General features: G+C 37.5%; 1 long non-coding RNA gene across 6 annotated transcripts in view; it reads right to left on the bottom strand.

The window, feature by feature from the left end:
• The window catches only part of LOC114142039 (uncharacterized), a 126,394-nt gene that overhangs the window by 27,569 nt on the left and 73,326 nt on the right, over positions 1–25,499 (bottom strand). For all 6 annotated transcript variants that reach the window (XR_003594948.1, XR_003594944.1, XR_003594943.1 and 3 more), the window contains 2 exons: positions 9,985–10,086; positions 4,084–4,146 (listed from right to left, as the gene is read on the bottom strand). This is a non-coding gene — a long non-coding RNA (uncharacterized LOC114142039). The remainder of the gene's footprint in view (positions 1–4,083; positions 4,147–9,984; positions 10,087–25,499) is intronic.

Raw genomic sequence — 25,499 nt, 5'->3', positions numbered from 1 at the left:
AAAGTGGTTTACATCTCTGAATGTACTCATAATTTTACTGTCACTGAAGTGTTACGCTTTTACAGATTGTAAATCGGGTTCCATACTGGGAACAATTATGTCAGATTTCCGGATGCATACTTAGAATGCCACTTTGAATCAGCATTAAAATGGACTTTGAACAAACATAAGTTCAAATAGGGGTTCTTAACAAATGGTATAGATCCACTAAATAAAATGTTTGGCTAAACACTTTGCATTCCCTAAGTGCGCCTTTCTTTGGTTTGCCCTCCCAGCCTTTACCTTTTATTTCTCGGAGATCTCAATGTCTAGTGTTGTCCAAGCTCAAAGGTTTTGAGTTATTTGAGTTATTTATGGAAGTATTAAAAGATATTCCACCTCTCCACATTGAAATTTGTTTGCCACAGAAATAGATTTAGAATTACTGAGATACCAAACAATGAAATGTCTGAGCTGTGACTTCACGTAGTTCTCCTCTATACATGCCCATAATGTCTATCACGCGGCCTTTGTCTGCATTGTAATCACCAATTTGCAACAGGGAAGTGGCCTGGTTCATTTACAGTTCATGTTTTCAAAACATTTGTTTGTAATTTTGAAGAACTTTGAGTTTTATTTGGGAGGCTTGTTGGGGATTTAGCTTTTTTTGTGAATCTTGTGAGCTCATTGTTATGAAGACCTCTCCTGCTGACAAGGCTGCTTTTTAAGCCCCTTTCAAAGATGCACAGCTTTGTATGAACCTGACGACTCACTGAGGGTGTTGAAGCTTTTCAAAGTTTTTGCATGGGTAAACTGGTGCCGCTGTGAAATCCTGAATTCACTTCAATGGACATGCATGTACAGCAGTGGTTTGTAAACATGACCTCTAATCACTCCCCCAGAGAAAGCAACAAATTGTGTCGCCAACAGCGCCGTCCAAACAATAGCCTTTTTTTTTTGTATTTATTGGATTGCCATCATAGTATAGTTACAATGCTTTTCTGAATGTCTGAGAAACTCCTCAAAGGGAAATGAGGATCGCATTAAACCGGAATGACTCAGAGAGAAGCAACTCTCCAGAAGCATGTTGGAAAAAAAAATTAAATAAAAAATAGATTTACAAAACTAAGCTATAGCTGTGGAAGCATTTACAAAAAGGAAAGTTAACATATGGCTTCCGTAAAAATAAACCGCTTGGATAAAACACAAGACAAATCACATTAAAGAGCAACTGAAAATCTGGAACTACATTTATATACCCAAAGGAGGCCGATAGTTACCATGCTTGTACCATATGAGCAAGACCTAGCAAAACATTAACAATACATGCTACAAAAACAAGGATAGAAAATAAGAGCCAGTCATGAATGCTCAAGCTACTACCAGCGATGGCAGATAAACAGTTTTATTGGAACGGTAAGTTGCTTTTCTGTCATAAGCACATTTAGCAGCACACACATGAGGATGACTGACAGCACCAAGACCTTCCTCCTGCCTCTGATGGGTTCTTTTTGACCGGGGGCTGTGCTTTTTTGCACAGAAATTTTCCAAATATTCTTTCATCTGTCACATATACTCACACACCAACATGCTACTGTACCAAATACATTAAAAGGTGATGCCGGAATGTCATGTATTTCACCCACATACTTCAAACGTTGAAATCCAGGCTTTTAGGCAATATTGTGCCTGGGTTATAAAAGTGAATAGACAATGCTGAGCAAGGGTCAAAAAGTTGAACTAAAAAGTAAAAATGTGTAAAACTGGATAATTCAGTTTCAGCTTACTGTGGAGTAAAACAATATATAAGTACCGGATGTGCATTCATCATATGATCCAATGCTCACTGCAACTTTCTGCTGGGTGATATTTAGAGAAAACCTTTTCAGACAGAATGATCTTTAAAATAAAAAAAATACAGTGGCCGACAATTTTGCTCTAAATTAATTTTGAACTTAATTTGAACTGTTACTTAAAAGCCAGCATCGTCCACAACTGAAGTTAAAAGAACAAAATCATTAAATTTTCTAAATAAATGCAGTCTGGACTACATGTGGAACTCAGCAGTGACTCTCAGTTTGAGACTGGTAAAACAGCAGTCTATCCAGAAGCTGATTGTACGAGTGGTTTCATTTAATCTTAATAATGAAATTCATTTGTTCCACAAGCTTTAAATGAGAAAAGGAGGGAAGAAATGGATGATTGTGCATTTCATATTCTCCTGTTTGATACATATGTTGAATTTTGTGTTTCATTTAAAGAACAAATTAAAATGACAAACAGCAGATTAAGAAAGCCATTTAGTTCTGCTTTGGGAACCAAATGAGGAAAAAAAAAGGAATGGTCAGTTTTATTTTTTACTAGGCTGTCTCCTCATGAGAAAGATAAAATTAGAGTATTCTTTATCCAACCGGAGTTATGGTTCTGTTCCATTTTAGGGGACATAATGCATCTATGTCTCTGGTATATACGCATTATTTAGCCATTTTATAGCAGGTTTCTGCCATTTACTACATTAAAGGGCATCAGTCAAAATGAAAACAAGATTAAGCCAAACTGTGGATAATATTTAAATGAATCTGTAATCTGATGTTCAGATGGAAATGATTGGGAGACGCTATACGACAGTTGAAGGACATTTTGTATCACTTTTTCAACTGTTTTCAGTGGTGTGGAGGGATTTAGCAAAAGGCATGACCCAAATTGAGAAAATTGTATGATAAAAAAGAAGAAGAAAAAAAATGCAGCAGGCTGCTGAGAATAAAACCACAGCTTAACAAAGAGTGGTGATTTTACACTGGAGAAGCCAAACTCAGACATAAATGTATAACACAATGTCCACCCAAGACAAAATGAACTATAGCAAAGTTTCCAGCTAAAATTTGAATTCATAAAGTGATAAATGTTTGTGCTCCATTTCTGACCAGCAGAACTCAGATTTGAACATGCATGTATTGGCATGTTCTTTTCAACAGAAGTCACCAGAATAGATCGTCTTAAATTAGCAAGTCAAGTTGCTCCTGATTTCACACAGACTGGAGAAATCTTTCAGTGCTTTGTATTGACAGAAGAAACATAAAATATAAAACTGGTTTAAGCATTTTCTTATCTTGATTCTTTTAAGCAACCTCTGTGCTCTGGCTGTGTCGTGAGCCGTCTTGTTTCCTCATCTGTTTAGTTTTGGGTTGACTCTCCCTTTAAATTTATTATAATTGTTTTCATCATCCTGGGTCAAAACATGTTTTCAACAATCAAATTCCTTTTGTGAAGAGACATTTGACCTTTTCACTTGTTTCCTTCAAGAGTTCAAACAAGTCTCTAGCTTAGAAAATCTGTGTTTACGATCTTTACTTTATCCATTTCTGTGTTGTCAAAACGTGGCCACACATTCACATCGGATGTTAATTTTCAAGAATAGACCCTCTGATTCTGATAATTCAAATTCTTTGTATTTATACAGAACTCACTCAGTTTTTTATGGTAAACATGACCAAACTCCTTTGAAAAACAATGAGGATGCCATGTTCTTTTCATTTAGTAGTTTTTAAAAGCTGTAGCTTCTTTGTGTATAATATATTAACAACTATGGCCTTTTAACTTCTTGTCAAATAAATGTCTGGTAAAATCAGATACATGCCTCATAGTAATATTCTTATTACTATTAGACAAAACAAACTAAAAACAGTTTCTGATCTTACAAAGTTCACTTTTTTCTGGTTTATTTCTAAAATAAAAAGATGAAAGTTGAATGTATTTCACATTTAATTTCATTCAGAAAGTACTGGTATTATTTCCCCACCTATTCTTACGGCCAAGAGTTCCAACAATGACTCAAATTAAAACTCCCATTAATCCGACAATGTAATCCCTCAACTGCATGAAGCGGCCTTTTCAGACACAGTGTGGATTAGGGAACACTGAGACCCTGTGTTGGTGGTCACCGATGTATAACACCTCATAAAGATAATATGCCATGCGTGTGTGCGCGTTTCTGTGTTTCCTGCCTCGGTGGTCAGCGCTGTGTAGTGCAGAGGGCTTACGTGTGTGGGCGGATGAGGGCACTGTACATGTGGATAATGTGATTCTTTTCCTCTTTGTGGTTACCTGGTGAAGAGGAAAATCCCTGTGAGGTGGTCTTCTGCCAACGTGGGCCACAATGACAGGGGCCTGTAACAGAGGAACCGGTTAATTATTAAAAAGTGGTCCCTTAGTGGAAACCAGTTTGTGATTTGAAGTTTGCAAGAGTCCACTTTGTCACAAGTTGTTTCACTTTAGATGTTTGTATTTGTTCTCTATTCCTTCACCTTACCGTGTCGATCAATATGTGCATTTTTTTTTCATGTGGCATCTAAAGAAATGAGAAGATGGCTCTTTTTTTTTTTTTTTTTTTACCAAATCTCTTTCTTTGCAGTCATCAAAAAAGAAAAACTTGAGTTTAGTTCCCAACTCTTTACTACTGTACAGAAGATGACAGGTGTAATGAGCTGGTCCTATTGCTCCTTGACCAATTCCATATGTTCAATAGATTTATCACTTTGAAGCTGATTAAACTATATGATCCTGGACATTTTGCATACGCTTTGTATTAGCTCGTACCTAAAGGGGGACAAAACCATAATGGGGCAACCAGCTGGGTTGATAATATTTAAACAGATAAAATCAGGTTATGAAAGTTATTTTCAGTGGTCGGTTAATATGCAAAACTGATTACCTAACAACTATTGCTATGGCAATTGCATTTTCAAATGGCTCCGCCTCTGAAATTGATAAGAATCTAATCGTAAGCATTTGTGAGAAGTTTTATGCTCGTATCCCCTTAAATACAAACCATAGCAAAATCTGAAATGTAAGACGTATTTGCATTGAGAGGGATTTGTGCAAACTGGGAGGAAGGGTATAAAAGTTCTACTGGATCAGGAATGAAATTAAAGGACAGGTCAATGCCTTATAAACAATATCTTATTATAATAGGGTTTTTTGTTCTTGTCAAATTCAAATTATTTGTTTGCTCATGGCTATTAACTGGTAATACAACTCCCATTTACATAGAGGTGATGCAGGAGCATTACATACTACCAGCGTATCTTCTGTCGCCACAGAAAACAAGGAAACATGTAACCATTTAATGGAGATGAATCAGAGTTAGAAAGCTACTTAAGTGTGTCTGGAGTTTGGAATTATTTCTACAACTCCCAGCTGCATTCCACGTCTCGTGCAAATCTTCCTGTACAAACAGTTTATCTTGTTTAAGTTAACTGCTTATGGACTTTATGGTCGGTCATCGAGATCTTTGTGCTCATTCTACACCTCTTGCAACTATTTCTCCTTAACAAAATCTGGTTTAATGTTTCCCATGTGCTCGCGAAACTAAAGAAAACCTTGTTCCGTCAGGACAGGATAAATTTACCAAAAAAATATGGACAGGCACGTACAGAGTATCAAGTACATTGCTGAGCAAAAATCTCCCTATCTCTTAAATCTATGCAATTCATTATTTTTTCCCATGGCAGCCATTACAAATACATTCTTTCCCTGCTCATGTCTGGACTGCCAGCTTTCATCCTGCTGTGATTATTTCATTTCATTTCTTATCATATCGCATCAGCTGCTTAATCACTGCTATTCCAAATTGGATTTTTAAGATTGTTCAACAGAAATAACCAACGTTGTTGTGTGTCTTTTCCCATTTAAGAAAATTCTAAATATAAATGGCATCACCAGAATAATGTTAAGCTTACTCTGCATGAGTGATAAGATTTTAATTGGCAGATTGAAAAAAAAAAAAAAGAAAATCACAAACTCTTGGTCAAATGGAAAATGCTCCTTTCAGTCTTAAACAATTACTCCCATCCTTATTGAAACTGTTCAGAAGAAACGTATAGTAATTCTATCTTAGAGTGTGTCCAGCTCTGCAGCAAGAACATAGAAAGGTTATACAAATCTGCCACTGACATTTTAGCAGACTTTTCCAGAGAAGTCCTAAAGTCTAAAATAAAACTGTGTGCCAAAAAATATATATATATCATTGTTAAATTAATTAGGTTGCTTAATAAAGTCCCTCATTCATCCACACCTTTTAAAAACTGATCTATTAATTCTTTGGCCCAATTTCCCTCTTCAAATCATCCCTCTCTCCAGCACCTTTCTGTATCTTCTTTCCCCTTTCTTATTTCTCTCTTAATCTCACATCCCAATTTCAGCTAATGAGCCCATGCCCAACAAAATAAATAAATAAATAAATAAATAAAAATCTATACCAAATCACAAACGGCACGAGAGGAAGAAATAGGTGCAGAGCGCTTAGTCTGTTTGTTAAAGGATTCATCATGTGAGCTGTTTTCAATAAATAATAAATGCAAACGGCAACTTTTGTCTGCAGACAAGACTTTCAGACATGAATTATGCATTGTTATTCTTGGATAGGGCAACACAGGGACAGGATGGCGGTGTATGTATGTGTGCGTGTGTGTTTGAAAATGTGTGGCGCATATCCTTGAAACACACTGTGAACACTGCTACTGAGGCTTACAGTCAAGGCAAAGAACTTACTGTGATTACTCTGCTAAAGATCCTATTTTGTTGCACTGACATGTGTGGTCTGATGCTTAAGCTTCCACCAGCTCAGTCTAGCTCAGTTTGCACTTAACTAAAAATTAATGTCATTGGTAAACTATTATTAGTAGCATATTGCCTTACAATTAGGTATCTTTAGTACTTAGGTAAGCAAGAACAGGAAGTGTTTGTTTTCATCCAACTTGTCCTTTGTGTAGGAGGTGTGTGAGCACATTTTGTGTGTTTTTTTCTGCTTTTGCCAACTCTGTAATCATTATGACAACAATGGAGGCCACATTCCCTGTAGACAGGAGAAGATGCCACCAGAAATGCTAAAATATATGTGTAACTTTTGTTCTCCTCCCTGTTCCTCATCTGTAGTCTGCATGAAAAAAGTTGATTGAAAATCAGCAAAAAAGGAGAACAATTACAAAGAGCGGCACCCGTGACGGCAATCGTCACTGATCTCCGCTGTCACTTTTCTCTATGGTAAATAATTCATCAAAAGAAACAAAGGGGAAACAAATATGCAAATAAACCACCCCCCCAAAAAAGGGGGCCAGCAACATTGGCCTACCACCACAAGGGAGGAATGAGAGTGGCTGATTATTATGGCAGGTTATGACTGTGATGAATTTGAATTTCTCTTGTTTCATCTACCTTGACAGAACTGAAGTCGCACAGACACAGAGGGAAAAAGGAGAAAAAAACTGGAGGGATTTGAGGGTTTGATTGAGGAGGGGAAGGAGAGACGGATAGAGGGATTAAAGACAAGGGGAATGGAAGATTGTGGGGGGTGGGGGGCAGTGAAAAGGGGTAGTAGACATCGGAGGGAAGAAGAAAGAGATTTTGGGAGGGGATCCGAGGAAAGGAGGGAGGGATGCTCACAGGGTGTATTCGACAGCGCTGTGAAAGGTAGCCATCAAGGGCTTTGATGAAAAGTGCAGGCCTTCTAAGGCATAGGAGTGACAGCATATGATTTGGTCAAAGCATGAAGCCTTTCAAAGGCAGACATTCTCACTCCTATTCATTCCTCTCAGGTTGGATATAACTTTTGGGGCTTAGCTCTGGAAAAATTTCCAAATTGGTTTGACAGATTGGCCATATGTGGTATTGTCCCTGTGACTTAACAGACAGTAGACTGACTAGAGATGTAGACATCTCGAAATGAAGAGAGGATTATGGGCTGTGCAGTGTCTCAAAAAACTGTCCCGGATCAGTTGGTATAGCCGGTGACATTTTGCTGAAGGAGGTTGCATAAAATGTAGAGAGGTGGATTTTGATTCCGCGAACAAATCCGCACCGAGTATAAATGAATAAGAAGGCGTACATTTAAACTGCAATTCCACACAAAAAAAATATAAATAAATGAAAAAAATAAGTTTCCAAAAAGACACAGACAAAACATTTTTATCTGGTTTTAGTGTATTTGGTCTGATGACAGAACGGTGACAAGAATTGAGTTTATCGCATTTAAGCGCGAGGGCAGATAAGTGAATTTGGCCACACAAGCAATGATGGATACTGCCTTGGATGCTGAAGCTAAAGCAAATGGTACAACCACTGATTATATTCAGTGCTTTACCAGAACAAAACTGCTTATTTTACTTATAGTTAAAAAAACCTTTTCAAAGACATCTTGAAAAGAAAAAGCCACTGACTATGTGCTTTTTTAGGTCAAAGTTTTAACCCTATAACCAGTTTGCATGTTTTCTGTTGCAAAAAGGACATATTTTACAACTTTAGAGTTGTTAAAAATCACAGACTGACATTTACATTTACAGGTCAGTCATAACAGGAAGGATCAGCAAGCCAGTCTGATGATGACTGTGTCATTTTGCTACACATACATAAGTACATTATATTTGAAATAGCCTGTAATTTCATACACCTACACACATAAATGGACATGCATAATCACAATACCTCTCTCACATGTGAAAGCATGTGTGTGCACAAAACTGAAAACACATGCCTGCGGCACTCTTGTCTGATAGCGCTGTCTATCTCGCTCTCACTTTCTCTCTCCCTTTCTCTCACACACACCCACACAGAGAGATAATAGTATCTAATTTAGGCTCTGTAGGGTTCTCCAGAGGACTACACTTCATCAGGAATATACTGGTGACCTACATACTACAGTAGGAACAGGGGCGCACACCAGCATAATAATTGCATACGTTTCCACACTCAAACACAAATCTACAGGACATGGATCTGCACACACAGACACACAACTTTGGGTCTATACACCTTGGGTGTTACTAGTGTAACAGGAAACAGGACAATATGTTGCTCGCATATTTGTGGGACTCTATTTTGTTCAGATATTTCTTTTAGCTACAAACATCTAGAATAATTGCTCTGGACAGATGAGACCTTTAACTTCAGTGGACCCCCAGTATTTGGGGATTTAGTGATCACAGCTGAATGTGAATATTTGAGATCAAAATCTGCTTAAAAACAATCTGCTAATGCCTGAACTGTACTTGAGCTAAGTTCAGGTCGATACTAAAAAAAGGAGAAAAAAAAAAACTATATATATATATAATTCAGAAGATACAAAAGACTTAAAACTGGGCCAGTTTTGCCAATGGCTCTGACTAGCAGGTTATAGGTTCAATGATCAATTAGCTACCAATGAAAGTACTGAAAGGATTTTGAGAAAGTAGGAGCCTAGTTTATTTGATCAAATCAAATGCTGAAAAGTAGATTTTCCACTTCATGGTAATGTGACCTCTTAGCTTCTGAAACTACAAAATAACTCATTGATTGCTAAATTTATATATGCATAAAAAAACCTTTAATCTTAAACACAGTTTTGAGTTTTGTGTTACACTCCAACACATTTTTAATGACAATGTCTAGATATTATTTATGTCCTGGTTACAGGTCACTATCCAATGTACAATGAAATGATTCACTGGGAAGAGAAATGGGCCCACAGCTAAAAGCTAAATTTGGGTCTTGATCCAACCTGTTAAGTTAAAAATATTGACCTATGACACCACGATGTCACCTTTATATCCCAGAGAGACAATTTAAAGTTCCCTCGACAAATGTAAATGGTAAGAAAATGTCACATTTTATTTTGTAGAAACTGTTTGGTGTGCCAATAAATTGGGCACTAGTGCTTTATATTAAAACAATTGCTTAATGTGGGGTTTTTACCCACTGAAATACTCTAACGTTGGATTTCCTTTACAATCTGAAATTATGCCATGAAAATAAAATATACATTTATCTTAAACTTTGTGCTGAAAAAAGTACTTAAATTAAGCCTTGTACGTTTTTATTTAGTAACACAAAAGTAGAAAATAAATAACTAAAATAATAAAAGATAATATGCATCCCCATCTTTTTATTAGCAATTATGTGGTTGTAGGTTGTAGCTTTTCTAAGCTTCTCTTCAGACACAGCACTAAGTTTCTGGGTGGGGAAAACTGGAATTACCGTATCATTGCTTTATAATGCATTCAACTGGCACCAAGAAGACATCATCCATCATTCATGGGCATCATCTGTCAGCTTTCTGGTCCACTAAATGTCCAAGACCTGAGGCAGAATTGGAAAGAAAAAAAATCCAGTTAGCACACCAGAAGGCCTGACTCATGCACAACTATCAAGTGCTAAGAAAAAGATTCTATTCACCTTGATGGCAAAGTGTTTTACTGGAAATGAAAGCATTATATAACACTGAAAATATAAAATGAATATAAAAAAAAAACTAGGCACTTCTTGAAATGAGTAAAAAAATGAATAAATTGCAGGTTAATGAGGCATCTGTATATAAAATAAATGTGAATATTCTGAGAGCAGCAATTTATTGGGACCCGTCTCAGTAGCAGATTTATAAATGGTTAAAAGATTGTGACTCATGCACAGTTTTGGTTTGAAGGAGAAGGTCAGAACCACAACTGATACAGAAATAGACATTTGTACCAGCATGGATACACATGAACTATTTTCATGTTTATGGGTGGTTAGAGAAACTTGGCTTAATGGTAAAGGACCTCACTCGTACATAATAGTGTCTTTATTTAGCGTCACAGCTAAAGCACATAAGCAGCTGCTGGATGATCGCCCAAAACTGGAGCCAGACTTTTATCTAGATAATAAACTAACAATAAAAACAAATTCAAATGCTAACGTTAGTCACAAGTAAACAGCAACAAAAGCAGATGGATGTCTGTTTGGCATCTTATTACATAGATAACATGTGATCAATATTTTTTTTAAATACTGCAGATTTATTATTTTTTAAAAAGTTAATAAAAACATAGATAAAGTCTTTTTTTTTGTTTCTCTCCCTCTAATGTATGAAACAGATCACAATACACTTACTTGTGGCTCCACTATTTTTAAAGGCTCCAGGGCTTAGTTTGAAATGAAAACTTATTTTAAATAAGTTGCTTAAAATATCTGAAGCTCAAACTTGGTCACTACTTCGGAGGTATCGAACTCACTTCCACTTGTCTAGATCATGAATGTCCTCAAAAGGTTGGGCGTACCAAAGTGTATTGATAAACCCATTAACAAACCTGTAAAATATTAATAAATAGCTGTCTCTGCATTCAATGAGTACTGTCTACAATTAAAAACATTGAACCCGTTTTCAAATAGATGAATTTTGGCAGAATGCAGATTTTCTTTTACAAATAAATAATGGTTTTATTCATAACTCTTTAGCAAAGAACAAGTGAAGCTGGTTTTTAATAATGTTTCTAGAATGTGAATTAATCTTTACATTACAAACACATTTCTTGTTTAAAATTCAGTAGTGCTGCTGATCTGACTCAAAGCTGAGAGAGTTGTGGCGACAGACCTTTCCAGCTGCATGCCAGATTTTAAAAATCAACATCTGAGTTTAATCATCATGACGGCTGCTTTGCCACAGTACTGATTATCAACATAGAAAGAAAATTCAATTCCACACGTTTGTTTCAGCGTTTCACTGCTAGACTGTCTAGAGCTCCAAGCTCTGAGAAGTAAATAATAGGTCATCTCGGACATTTTCACAATAAATCTCCTCAGAAACTGATGACTAATAGATTTAACATCTTAAAACCATTTAATTGCAGTGTATGTGCTGAGTGTTTCCACATTTCCACATCTCCATTACTTTGTTTTTGAGCACTAAAACTTTCCCAAGTGTGGATCATGCAAAAGATAAAAATTAGATGAGGCATCATAAAGTTAATAGCTTTCTCTTGCTTTGTGGGTATAAGCTATAAGAACCTCACAGCTGTTGGTAAGAGTGTTAAAGTTTAAAGAGCTAGCAGACTGAAAAAGAAATAATTATTATTAAGAATTTTGGTAAAGAAAAAACAAGTTTGATTCACAATTTTGGTGAGTTTTTTATTTGAAGTTTTTCAAAAAGAGTGTTTTTATGGACAGGAATAAAAGGTCTATAAAGTTCAGTTTAAACTTAAATGCCACTTTGCTGATTATTTTTGGCCACTCATCACAAGAACTCTGTTTTGACCAAGTATTTATAATTATCTTCTCCAAATAAATTCAAGCACATTTGATGATTTTTACTTGCATTCTGTTGCTGTATATTTAAGTATTTCATCACTTCCATAAAGAGCTTAAGAACACAATTTCTTTTCTTTTCCGTTTACCTCTGCGGACATTTTTTTACACAACGTAAATTTGCAACAGCATATTATGAGTATGAGAGTAGAAGTATAAGAGGCAACAAGAAAAGTGCATGGGATCAGAATTGGACAATGCTCCACTTGATCTGCCACGAGAACCCGACCAGTTGGAAACTAAAAGAATTCAATCTTTTACTGATCAGCAAATGCATAAAGTCTAAGTGCTTCCAGGTCGCAGCTACAACAAAACGCTTTAATGTGGAAGATCTTAATGCAGGGAGGAGACTCAGTTAGTTCTTTCTTATTCACTAACAAAGGTTTTAAAAAATGAAGTTAGAGAAACCACAGCGATGCAAGAAGCTGTTTAAAAAGAAACCATTTCTTTATGACTTCACAAGATGTTTGTAATTTATTCAGGCTGTGAGAAAATAGGAGAGAGCGAGATGAAAGGCAGGTAACAGGAAGGCTGTGGAATAGAACAAAATTGATCTGTTTAATCATTTTGACCTCTCAGCTTTATTTGTTATGAATGAGCCACAGTTTAAACAGTAAACTCTATTATTGTGTTTATGAATAGTAAATCAGGTTTCACAGCAGCTGTTCTCTCACACATGCAGTGTGAAGACACTCCTGTCACCAATATATAAAATAATTCGTTCAAACTCATAGCAGAAAAAACTTTTCATGTCTCAGGTAGTTCTGAAAGAAAAAAAACATGGAATTGGCAAAAATCGGTATTAGTAGGTCAAAAGCTTCACAAACTCCAAAAATCACGTACTAGTCACAAAATCCATTGCGTCTTGGTTAAAAGGTGCTTTTGGGAATTTAAGAGGACTAAATGTGAAAGCCTGACAGATGGCATAGAGTCAGAGGAGGGTAAGTCGAACAAACATTTTGCCACTGTAGAGCTGAGGCACTGTTAAACCAAAATGAAACATTCATCGTCCTACACTAAATCCAATACACGAATGACCCATATCTTGGATTGGACAAACCCATCTTTACTTCCTTAAACTGAGGACTTTAGTAAGCCTGTATGAAGCCCAAAGAGAACACAAATACAGACTGTGAGGAGACAGGGAAAAGAACGACCTTTATTCTCATGAACTTAAAACTAATGCTGTCAAAGCAACCGCAGCTATAGTCAAAGTCTAAGTAGAAATATGAAGTGGGATTGTTGGGGTTGAAGGGAGAAAATGAAGGACAAAGAAGGAAGTACATAGGGAGGAAGAGAGAGGAATGAGAGAAGAAACAGGGATTAGGCAATAAAAAGACAGATGAGATCAAGAGACAGTTCTGACACGCTCAGGCAGCAAACGCTCTCTGTGAGTCTGGGAGCAGCTGAGCGGAGAGCTTACACACCCACACAAACACACACGCTCTCATGAACAGTTGTGATGTGGTTTGCTGCAACTTTGTGCCTGACTGGATGTATATATGAGATGTTTAGAAAGGGGCTGCACTGTAGGAAGTTAAGCCAAATCCCCAACACCACACCCCACCAACATGAGGAGAAGGGGGCTTTTAAGGACTTTGAGCTTCTGTTGTGGTTTCTTTAATTCTCCTCCTCTGCTTTTCTTTCTATTTTTCCATCCAACTCTCACTCCATTTCTCTCCTTGCTGTCTGCTTCTCACTCTGCTTCTCACAGGCTGTTTTTCAGCATTTTTCTCTCTCGAACCTATCTTTCTACTCTCTCTCTCTCATTCTTAACTGGCTTTTGTTTGAGGCAATACAGTCATGAATAACATTTGCAGTGATCTAAGCATGTGATCAGGATTATATGATGGATTTAAAAAAGCATGTGGAAATGTCCTTAGCTTCATAAAGTAATTACAGTCGTTTTAAAGCGAGTATAACATATGGTTATAGGCCTTTGCACAAATAAACAAGCCACTGAATACCTAATGAAGAAAATGATCAGATCAGCTTTACAAACAGACTAAGAACCTGATCTTTAAGGGATGTTGGAGCTCATATACTTTGACGCGATCACATGAGGAGTTTATATAATGCCCGTAATAAGTATAGGAACCTCCTGTAAGACAAACCACATTACTCTATGATGATGAGGTGGTGGGCTTCATGGAGGTTTGGGGCTTCTGTTGTGGTCGCTTTGTTCTTCATTGCTGTTTTACGTTTTCTCTTTTTTCAGCAGATGATCACAGGATTCATCATTACTCAGTGTCTTTTACTTGGCTCCCCCCAATCCTTTCATCTTTGCACAGAGTCAGATTTCATCACACTTCAATGACTTAAGTGCGTGCAGTCGGTAGAGCTTCATGTTGGACTTATTTTCTGTGATTACACATTATGCCAGTGGGATATTCCTAGAGTTGTAATGATTATGTTACCTCAGGAGATGATACACAATACTGAGTTCATGAGTACAATGTCAAATTTTGTTTTTAAAAATAGGGTAGAAATTTTAAAAATCATGACTTGCTTTTGTAAACACTGTAATCCATGTAGAATACTCAAGTGTATTCAAGGGCAGTCTATTATGGTTTTCAAGCTTGTCTCAGTCTAAGGCTATGTTCACACAGCAGGTCTTTACTCTAAATTGTGATTTGAAAGTGGTGAAAGCTTCACCAGTCCCAATATATTGTAAGTGTTGAAAGGCAGCCCAACCAGAAGACTTCTGTTTGTCAACGATGCAAACACAACAGGGCAACTTAAGATATCCTCTTACTGAAAAATAAAACTTCCCAGCATACCAGTGGGCATTCACTTTATGAAGTTGCATGCTGAGATACAAACTACATAATGCTTTCTAAGATAGATTTTACTTTTCGAGAAGAAATACTGTGATGTTTCAATATCGCTAAATCTTCTCAGACTTGTTATTCCTCAATCCCTTTAATGATAACACTTGTATAGAACACAGCCAAACAGTTTTTGACTTTATCACCAGCCATGAAGGCCAAAAATTTTGATTCACCACTTGCTCACCCAAGTTTATTTTATCATGCTCAGCAGTATTCACACATAAACATACTTCCGTGACTGCATTTATACACACATGGAGTCCAACAATTAGATTTCTTGTCTGTTTATACACACACAATCAGCCGTCCTGTGAAGCTTCCCCACACCCCACGCTTCTCCTGTTTTTCAAACCTCAAACGCCCACACACTGCCTCTTGATTCAATTAAAAGACAGGGAAGTCTGGATTGTGGCATGCACTGAATGTAGAAAAGTGTCCCACATGGGTTGTGTGTGTGTGTGTGTGTGTGTGTGTGTGTGTGTGTGTGTGTGTTCGCTCGGGCTTGTGTGCGCAGTAACAAGTCCAGGAGGAAAATACAGACATGCTTTGGCCCAACAACCCTTTCCAGTCCATTTGGGAGACCCCAACGCAGAGCAGTGCCCATATAAATCCCAACGAGGCTTAAATTCACCTGTTCGTTTCCCGTTCCATCCGCCCATTTACTTGTGAAGAAGAGGCTAGCATGCTTTAACTTCTCTGCTTGAAGAAGAGACTGAGTCCCGGCCTGAAGGTAGATGTCTACCTTTCTACAATTGAGAACTATGGCCTAGAACTTACATTCTTTCTACTAAAATGGTTCCATGGCTTAACGTCTGGAAGTGAAAACGTTTGATTTTTGGCTGCCTGACAGTCAAGTCATAACCACAACTTTATAAATATCTCAGGCAGTTAATAGTTGATCCTCCTCCTCCTGTGTTTCTCTATGCTTGCAAGGGATCACATTGCATGAAGTCAGTTTAATTCAATAAATAACATTATTTATCTCTGCAAACAGATGCCTTAGTATCACCACCTTAATTTATTAACGCTGTTTGAAACGAGAAGCAGTGCTTGTGAACGCTTGTTGTAATTGCAGTCCTAATCACCTGATCTCTCTTCAGCAAAACCTGTGAATGTTAAAAAACTGACAGTGTTAAAGAACAGTTGGAAATGCCATTAATGGATTCAGTGAGAGGCAGTCGACTGATTGCATTGACAGACTTAACCTCTCTCTGACTGCAAAAAAAAATAGGAATAGTCAGTATCCTGATGGTGACAATCTGCAACAATTAACAACAAAACTAATACTACTCCTAAAAGTTTTTGTTTTTTTTTACTCTCAAAATGTTACTCAAGTAAATGTAACTGAGTAAATGTAATTTGTTACTACCCACTTCTACATCTGACTACAGCGGTTCTTTCCTCTTGTTCAGCAGAAAACTGGTGTTAACTAAGCACATGTCTTTTAGGGGGAAGTTGGTGCAGAGTTTGCACCAGTGGAAAAACAGAGAACATACTTGCTAGAGGCTCCTTAAAGGAGATGATCTGAAAGACAGTCTACTCTTCCCCAGACAGTTCAACAGCTGGTCAGACTTTTAGTAAAGTGATGTATTTGGGAAGACCTTTGAGGAAGCAGAGCCATGTCTTATTTGGCTCAGAACAAGGCAAATATCCAATTATTGAAAATAATCCAGTTGATGCATCAAAATGTCATAGAAATAAGTGTGTGATTAAAGTAATTTTCCCTAATTCACTGATAGTGAACCAATTTAAGGTTGTATAAAATTTCAAATAATTGGCTTCTATAACTATGTTCAATTAAAGGAAGTAATCTAGTATGTTAAACTGTATTTGAAGTTAAGACAGAGTCTGACTCACACAGAGCACAAAATGACGCATAGTCTATCTTTTCATTAGGACAACAAATGCAAGCAAACTACCAAGTGCAGAAGTCACAAGGCTGTAATATGCTTAAATGTGTGTAGGTGGTAAAAGGTCAGAAAGCATAGGTCAGAGTTATCTTTAAGGGCACCAAATTAGCACTCCTAATGATAACAACCGTAATAATAAAGAAGCTGCCGTTGTCACGGTTCAAAAGGGCAACTGACTAGCTTATAATGATCAAACCAGCTGATTTTCTGGGCAGCTGGGCTTTTGAGCAGGATTGGATTAGCTTAGCTTTTGCTTCGAATTGAATGAGAGAAAATTTGGAACATGAATATATTTTGGTCAGTATGTGCCTCAGTCTCTGTGTACTATCAATATGACAAGGTGTTTGTGAATCTTCAGTGATTAGTCAACTCACTGAACATGTGTGGTTCAAAGTGTTTGCTACACTCAAAAGTTTAAATTACTGCTTGAGTGATCAGAATCTGCACTTTTGACCAGGGTCAGAGCTCGGTCACATCAACAGCTAGGGTGATGGTATTGGTTGGGGTCTGAGAAATGCATCATGTCAATGAAGGGTCCCTAAAGAAGAAAAATGAAGCAAAAGGATTTGTGGATCCGAATCTGACTCAGAAAACTTTGTGACCTTCTCTGCCATGGCCCCTTCCTGCACACTGGGATAATGGATGAGTGATCTTTGACCCTTTAATGCATTCTAGCTACCCTCACTCTGCTGCTCCCTGTCTTTCTCCTCGTCCTACGTTTTTTGTTCCTCCACTGCCTTCCTGTCTCTCTATCTGTCTCTCTTCTCTAATGAGACAGGGACTTTTCTCCCCATGGGGAAAGAGGTCAGTGCTCCTGACACACACACACACACACACACACACACACGCACACCCGCGCAGATAAACATCCAGACATAGATGGCACACATGCATACAAATTCAGACAGGATGCAAGCAAACTTGTACACATCCATGCAGATAAAAGGGCAAACCCACACTGAGGCTGCCATTGCCCCACCATACACATGTATCACACACGCACGCGCACCCCCACTGAGCCAAAAATCTCTCCTCTATTATGCAGAATATCAGTTGGCTGATGGTAGAGCTGATTATGCAGCTACCCTCTGCTTGCCCACAACTCCCTGGTGAATATCTGCCTTTAAATCCACCAATCCCAAATGTCTTTTCAGCATATGAATAGAAAATTTTATATTCCTAAACAGTGGGACTTGCAAACGTACTGTTTTTCACAAATTCTCCATCTCATCATGTCAGTGTAAGCCCATAAAATAATTGTAAAAAATAAAAATAAAAAAAGCAGCTAAAATAAATATTTAGCTTCCACAGTGATACAGATGTTCCACATGTGTAATGGTAAATTTTTCACCTTTTAGATTACATCCACATACTATAAATGCAGGATTTTCTGAAAACTGAAAAAAAGCAAGAAAAGTCATATTAACTAAAAGCAATGAGCATAAACAACATTAATATTAATACACAGATGTTGTTTGTTATAGATATATTTTGAGCACTTGTAGTTCCATTGTTTTACCAAAGCCACCAATGACCAGACACGCCAGAACAAAACGAGCCACACAGGACAAATAACATTTAAAGACAACACTAATTAATATTAGATTGGGGGAAAAAGTTGGGACTACTCAGAGAGAAGACATTCTCAAAAGAAATTAAAATTGGCCTCGATTGGAATTTTACAGAAAGCTTCCTGGTCAAGAAAATGTTTAAGGGCATGTTTCCCCATTTCTGGTACACTTGGAAGTGTCAGGCAGAAAAGACTCAGTGTGATTTTGCCGAAGAAAATAATAATTCCACTCCTTCCTCTACCCACTTTTCCTCTTTCCTTGGGAAAATTTCCCACAATGGGGCTTTCCCAATTTTTAATATTACTTAAAATAGCAAGCGCAGTAGAATTATACTACACTGGAGGGAAGGGACAGATAAGAGGGGGGGAACAGGCCGATATCTCGAGAATGAGTTCATAGCTCCACAGCTGCAAACCTGAAAGTCAATCTTCTTTACCTGCATACAGCATTTATCTCAAATTTGAAATCCGCCATACGATGTAAACGATTCAGCAGCTCCACGGTAACTAAATTCAGATGACTCTTCCAAATACATTCAGTCGGCTGTTTCCCAGAAGTCTGCATTTATAGATTGTTCCTGTGTGGAAGTGAGGAATAGTGACCTGAAGAAAGATTGCTTGCTAAGCAGGAAGCAAAGTAATCTGGCCCTCTAGGTACACATACATGTGTGCACAAGCCATATGCTCGGATATTTATCTGTGTATTGCACTCTTGTGTGTGCGCGTATTTGTCAGTGTATGTTGCTCATGACGAGATGTGAATGCGGTCCCTCTTGTAAGATCAATGATTATACTATGCATCGCCTTTCTGCATGTTTCTTGCCTGCTAATTGAACGGCCATCTGTGGAGTACTGGGGAGGTTTAGTATGGGGTAAACTGCCAGGCTCATTATTTGAGGAGAAAGTAGCCCTCAGAGGGCAAAATAAATTAGTCTGTGTCCAGTTTAACCTTCAGAGGACTCAGCTGCTGTAGTTAAGGTGCATGCATGTACAGTACTGATGGATGCTCCTGAGCAGTTTATGCAGGCTTGCACACCTGTCCTAAAACCATGCAGAGCTGGAATGGAAAAGAAAGAACAGAACAAGGTACCATGTTCTGTGAATGTACACAAAAGGCAGATAAAGGATCCCACATTAAAGTGTTTTTTGAGTGTGACTGTACCTGTGTTTGCTGCAGTGGGTCTGGAAGAACCATAAACATGGAAGCAGACTTGACCCGTGTGTCTCAGCAGTTTCCTGTGTAAGCTGAGCTTGGTGTGCGTGCGTGCGTGTTTGTGGGGAAGTGGCCCCGTGGAACTTCTTGTCACTCCTCAGGTCTGTAGAAAACAACCTCTCTACTCCATTAGCTTTGCTCCATGCCTGCGAACTGGCACATGTGTACGTCTGCCTTTATGTGCGAGGGACATTCCATCTGTCTCCTGTCACCAGCAATCCTCTCTGTATAATGAGGGCCTGTTAAGATCTAGGGTCATTTCTCCAGAGGTCAGAGTTCACTCTTTCTAAAGGTGAAAAGCCGCCCGGGTCGGGTTAGGTGTTATGTGACACTGAACACGCACACAGCTGCATGCAGAGTCTGGTATGTTCAGACAAGGTGAAGTTTTTGTGCTATGTTTATGCTGGTTTATGCAGCGAAAATATTTGCAGCACAGTTGACTGACACTGAATTTACTTGATTTTTTAAGTGTGGGTGGCAAACCTCTGATGACTTCTGGAAACATATATTCATATCTTTAAAATGACAGCTGTACAAACAAAAATCTTTGCTGCGCAAACCTTTGACACTAATCGTGCTTAATTTTAAGTTGGGGGAGCCAACTTCACCCAGGTTGTATTCTGCCTCTTTGGATTCCACTTTCTTCCACATGTCATTTCTCACATGCTTACAAGAAACTGCAAATGTTTTTGACTTTGGTTCCCAAATCTTTCTTTTTACTAGTTTTTTACTGTTTTTAAAAAGACAGTTTTGTAGAGTGCACAACTGTAGCTGCCCTGTCAATTTTTCCATCCAAAATATAGATCATTGCAGCTCCTCCAGAGTTGCTTCTCTGATGCTTTCCTTGCCTTGCTTGTCCATTTCCCTACATACCTATGTCTTGGTAGCTTTGCAGTTAGGCCATACTCTTTCCTTCTTCAGATGTCAGATTGAAAAATTATTAGTGAGACGCTTCAAATTTGAGAAATTGTTTTTTACATAACCGTGCTTGGTTGATTAGATAGTTTTATTTAATTTTAGTGGTATTGGAGTAAAGGGAGTGAAATACCAACACAAATGTAAATTTGAATTTGGAAAAAAAAACAATGTATTTTTTCTTCTGATAATTATGCAAAAAAATCTTGCTTTTCTTGCTAGCCTTAAATTTTAGGTCTCACATTTTTGTACAGCCACCGTTTCTTCAGACTTCAACACAGATGAGACAAAGCAGACTAAAAAAAGAAACCCAACAATTTAGTCAGGAAAGAAGAAGAAGAAGAAACCCTTGACACATGATTTATTTAAACATATCGGTTACCCTAAACTTGAATATAGGGAAAATCTAAGTTCACCTTCTAAGTGAGCATAGGGGCTGTTTGGCTTATATACACAGACATCTGTTAACATCCACATAAGCCCATCGTGCTCTTGCACCAGCTCCAGTCCTGCCAAAACAAATATCACACACAAGCACCTAGTTACCCTGGCCAAGCAGTTAAAAGCAAAGTTTCCACCCTCTGGCTAAACTCAAAGATGTCCATAACTCAGCTTGTGCTTTCAAGTGATTTCACTGAGTTCCACTTCCCTGTTTGTATTGTTTTTATTTCGTTTTCTGTACTGCTGCATTGGGGCTTTGCTGAGTGAGCTTTATTGCTGTACATCGTGGGTAGACTGGTAAAACAAAGTCCACTGTGCCTGAAAACACTTTTTTCTTCCTGTGCATTTTATTTTGATCTTTTTTTTTTCAACAAAAGTTAACATGGGAATGATAACATAAGACCAATAATCTTACAATTCAATACAGTTTGAGAGAATCAACTTAAATGACGTGTTACAAATAACAAGATATAATAACCTTTTTCACAACAACATATTTTACATGTAACAAGTACATGGAATATGTTAAATTCAATACCATACTACACTTGCTAAACTATATTTCCTTATTTCCGACTTTGTATTTTTTTGTGATTTCATGTGATGGGCCAACTCAAATTAGGACATTGTCATGAAGTGACAAAAAGGCACATGGTTTTACAAGCCTTGTGTGGATTTTTGTTCAGCTCTCTAACTCGGATTCTCCTAGATAGAATTTAGAGCAGCTAAATCAGAAGTCGCTGCATTATTAAATGGTGTTATATGCTGTTAAATTTGATTTTAGTGTAATTACAACTGTTCTGTGACAGCCCTAGATGTTGTGAGAGAACATGAATGAAAAAAAAAAAACATCATGGAGACCTGGAATCATGCCTAGTAGATCAGGAAAAATGTTATGGAGAAGTTCAAAGCAGCAGTAGGTCACAAAACCTTTGCTGAACTCTTCTCAAATCAATCAACTGAAAAACTGCAGGCCTATCAAGAGATGGCTTTCTATCTGAACAAACAGACTTTGCCTTGGGATGGCATTAATCAGAAAAGCCCTGAAGAGCACCACTAACAGAGGAGATGCAGATGTTTCACCCAGGTGGCAAAATCTGTGGACTGTTCACTCCACAAATTCTTTGTTCTCATGCAAGTACGAGCAATCATATTAAATTAAGAGAGTAGTGAATATTTTTGTTGTCAGTAGTTATCAAGACCAATATAGTCATGCATATTTGACATTCTTTGTGTTTACATGCTTTTTTTCCCTTTCTGTTTTAACAGCTGTCAAATAAAGAAAGTAGGTCAGGTACGTGGGGAGTATGTATTGGAATATAGGCTGTAATAAATCAGAATGTTTGCCTCTCACGCTGAACTGGTGTTCTAGCTGAAATATTTTTGATCATTTCTAAAAACATTCCTTGAAAGTCTGCTCATGTTTTCCTCCTCTGAACTGCTAAAGTTAAGGAAACTCACAAAAACTCACAGCCCAAGACCCCCTGGGGGTCTGTGTGTGTGTGCGTGTGTGTACGGGGGCGTAGGGAGCCTATGTGGATGTGCATATGTATGAATGCATGTCTATCTCTTCAGTTCAGCAGGATACAGGAGGTTAGAGGACAAGGTTAAAGGTCAAAGCCTGACTAAATAATTAGCAGATAGTCTTCCCAGCGACACAGTCATGCATACTTATAACTACAGCTATATGCGTTGTTATTTTTGAAAAGTCTGGACAGTGTTGTCCTTTATGGCCTCCTTTTCCAAAAACACACTCAAACACGCTTCCCTTCCCCGCCTTCCTCAGTGGCACTCAGACATCGACCGCTCGGTGTGCACAAATAAAGTGTGAGTGCTCTTCCTGCTGACAGGCTATCGGTCAGGAAACGGTGGCGAAAAAATAGGGAGACGAGAGCAAGAGAGATGCATGGCCAATAGATTTAGCCTGTCGTCATCAAAAGGCCAAAGGTTGCAATAAAAGCCCACTGACACACACATGCATATATATATATATATATATATATATATATATATATATATATATATATATACTGTATATGCACGCACACATTTTTCGCAAGCACTTACACACACATATAGGAACATAAATAAACACACAATGATGTTCATCAAAATAAGGTCAAACGTGGAGGGCAGACAGCTGGCTTGGATGTCTAAGAAGAGAGCAGACAGCTGGGGAGTTTTAGTGTCTGCCCTTTCAAGAGAGTCTGGAGGAAAGTTTAGAGTGCACACAAGTGATTTTTTACGGCAAGGCTGAGAGGTGTAAGATCGTATTTCGGTTGTTCTGGGTGGACTTTATCTTGATGTCATGTTTAAGGGGTTCGTGACCACTTTGTCAGGATAAAGTGATAAGAAATGGAAGAAGTGGAAGATGAGATATTACAAAGAAATTTTAAATCTTAAAAAAAAGAAGATGGTAAAACAAGGAAAAAAATCCAGTAACAATGCTAATTATAGTGCCACGGTAAAAACAAATATAACACCAGTAAATAAATACAAAATTACTTCTCAACTGATTATAACTAAAAGAAACAAAGTTGTCTAATCCAAATTATTTTTATGCAAAAAAAAAAAAATAAATAAATAATAATAATAATAGACCTCTAAATCTAATAATTGCTTGTACCACCGTAGAGCATGAGCAAGGCAAGTTTATTTATATGGCACCAATCCTACTAAAGTCTATTTATAGGACATGTTTAAGATGATCTCCACTGTATTTATACCTGAAGTCTTACTAGGCAGTTTCAACATTTATTTGCTGCATAAATCCAAGTGTGATTGAGTTTAAAGTTGTGAACTGATATATAGACATTCTTCTTCAGGAATTTTGATGGAGAGCAGATTTAATGTTCTTTTGTGATCTTCTGGTCAGTGATGAGCTCCTAGAATAAATATGGTGGTCCGTCCAATTATGAAAAGGTTATCCACTGATCAATATTTTCCTCATTTTGTGGATAATGTGTTTTGCCTTAAAAATGACATTAAAGCCTTGTTCAGACTTGTGGATGTCAGTCTCTTGGTTTCTCTTGGTTCAAGACATATTAGAAAATTCCATGTTGTTTGCTAGGGACAGTTCCAGGTGTAATGTGTAAACCTATTCATATTTTTACAAGCACAACTGGGATGTCATGACAACATAGCCTTTTATGTGAGTGCAGATTCAGTCTATCTGTCCCAACTCTACACACTCACGGACAACAATTACGACATGCCTTCCGTCAAATAAGGGTATTCAAAGACTCCTGTACTTTCCCTTAGCTCTAAAGAATATTATGAAATATAGGAGTTTTCGAGAGCTATTAATTTAAATAAATCCAGGACAACGTTCCAAATCAGTCATTTTGGCTCCATTTGAAGTTCACAAAAGCTTTTCTCTTCAGTTCTTTTTTCCCCACTTATATCTGACCTTAAATAATAATCATTTTATTTGAGCTATTTTTGCAATAAAATAAGAGTCAAAGAATCGGGGAAAAAAAGTTATTTTGCAGATTAAACATTACTACTTGTCCAATTGCATTGGTTTTCCATGTGTTCGGTTGTAAGTTCTTCCTGTAGAAATTATGCTTAGTTGTGCAAAGAAAATCAGTCATGCAAAGGGTGTTTACATCTATTTGAGTATTTAAAGGGGGTGTGTGGAACAAGATGTCTCACATTTACAGTGTATGATGATTCGGGATGTACAATGGTAATGTACACCTCTGGATTTATTTGTATGTACACAGACTTGTTGACTTCTGCTATGTTTTTGTAGAAAATCCACTTAACTATTTACCAAGAACACATGGCCACAAAAGGCCATTAAAGACTCTTATCTCCAGATTGATATATTAGTTAAAATATTTCAAGTTAAGTTGTTTTTATATAATATTTTCTTGCCACAAAATCTAAGTCTCGGTTGCAGGAGCCCTAATATATTCCCAAAAACCAAGTATGGAAAAGCATAAATAAACTGACCATTCACCACAAAATGAGATGGCAGGCCAGACAGACAGGACAACATGCCTCGTCAAGGTAGAGCAGCCATGTGGGGTAAAGAGGAGCACTTGAGGAAAAGACCCAGAGAAGGATGGAATCGAGCATGTGGTCCTCACAGCAGGAAACCCTGTGGTCATTTCACCCATGGACACACACATACCAAAAAAAAAAAAAAATCATACTTTCTGATGAAATGAAGGATGCATGTTCAGTCAAACTTTGAGACAAACAAAGACAGGCCTGAAGCTAAATAAAAGGATATGGATGAATGAAAAACCCCAAATACACAAAGAAATGCATGCAAGCTAGTCAATGAAGACAGACAAGCTTGTCCTTTGCCTGCATAGATAATGAAGGGTAAGCTGGAATATACAGTGCTTTGTCTCACTAATGTGTTGCTGTCTAGGTAACAACATTTCATACTTTTACTCATTAAAGAGAAATGATTTTTTTTCAAGTTTATATTAATATCTATTATCTCAATTTACCGGTGTTCTGATCTTAAGCAGATGTCAAGAAATCATGAAAAATAAGTCAATTTTATGTGTTTAAAAATTTAACAAAGCACCATAAGA

This window comes from Xiphophorus couchianus, chromosome 3 (assembly GCF_001444195.1).
Source record: "Xiphophorus couchianus chromosome 3, X_couchianus-1.0, whole genome shotgun sequence".
NCBI classification, from domain to species: Eukaryota; Metazoa; Chordata; class Actinopteri; order Cyprinodontiformes; family Poeciliidae; genus Xiphophorus; species Xiphophorus couchianus.
The sequence above is the reverse complement of the archived record's forward strand: the minus strand, read 5'-3'. Positions and strand labels throughout refer to the sequence as shown.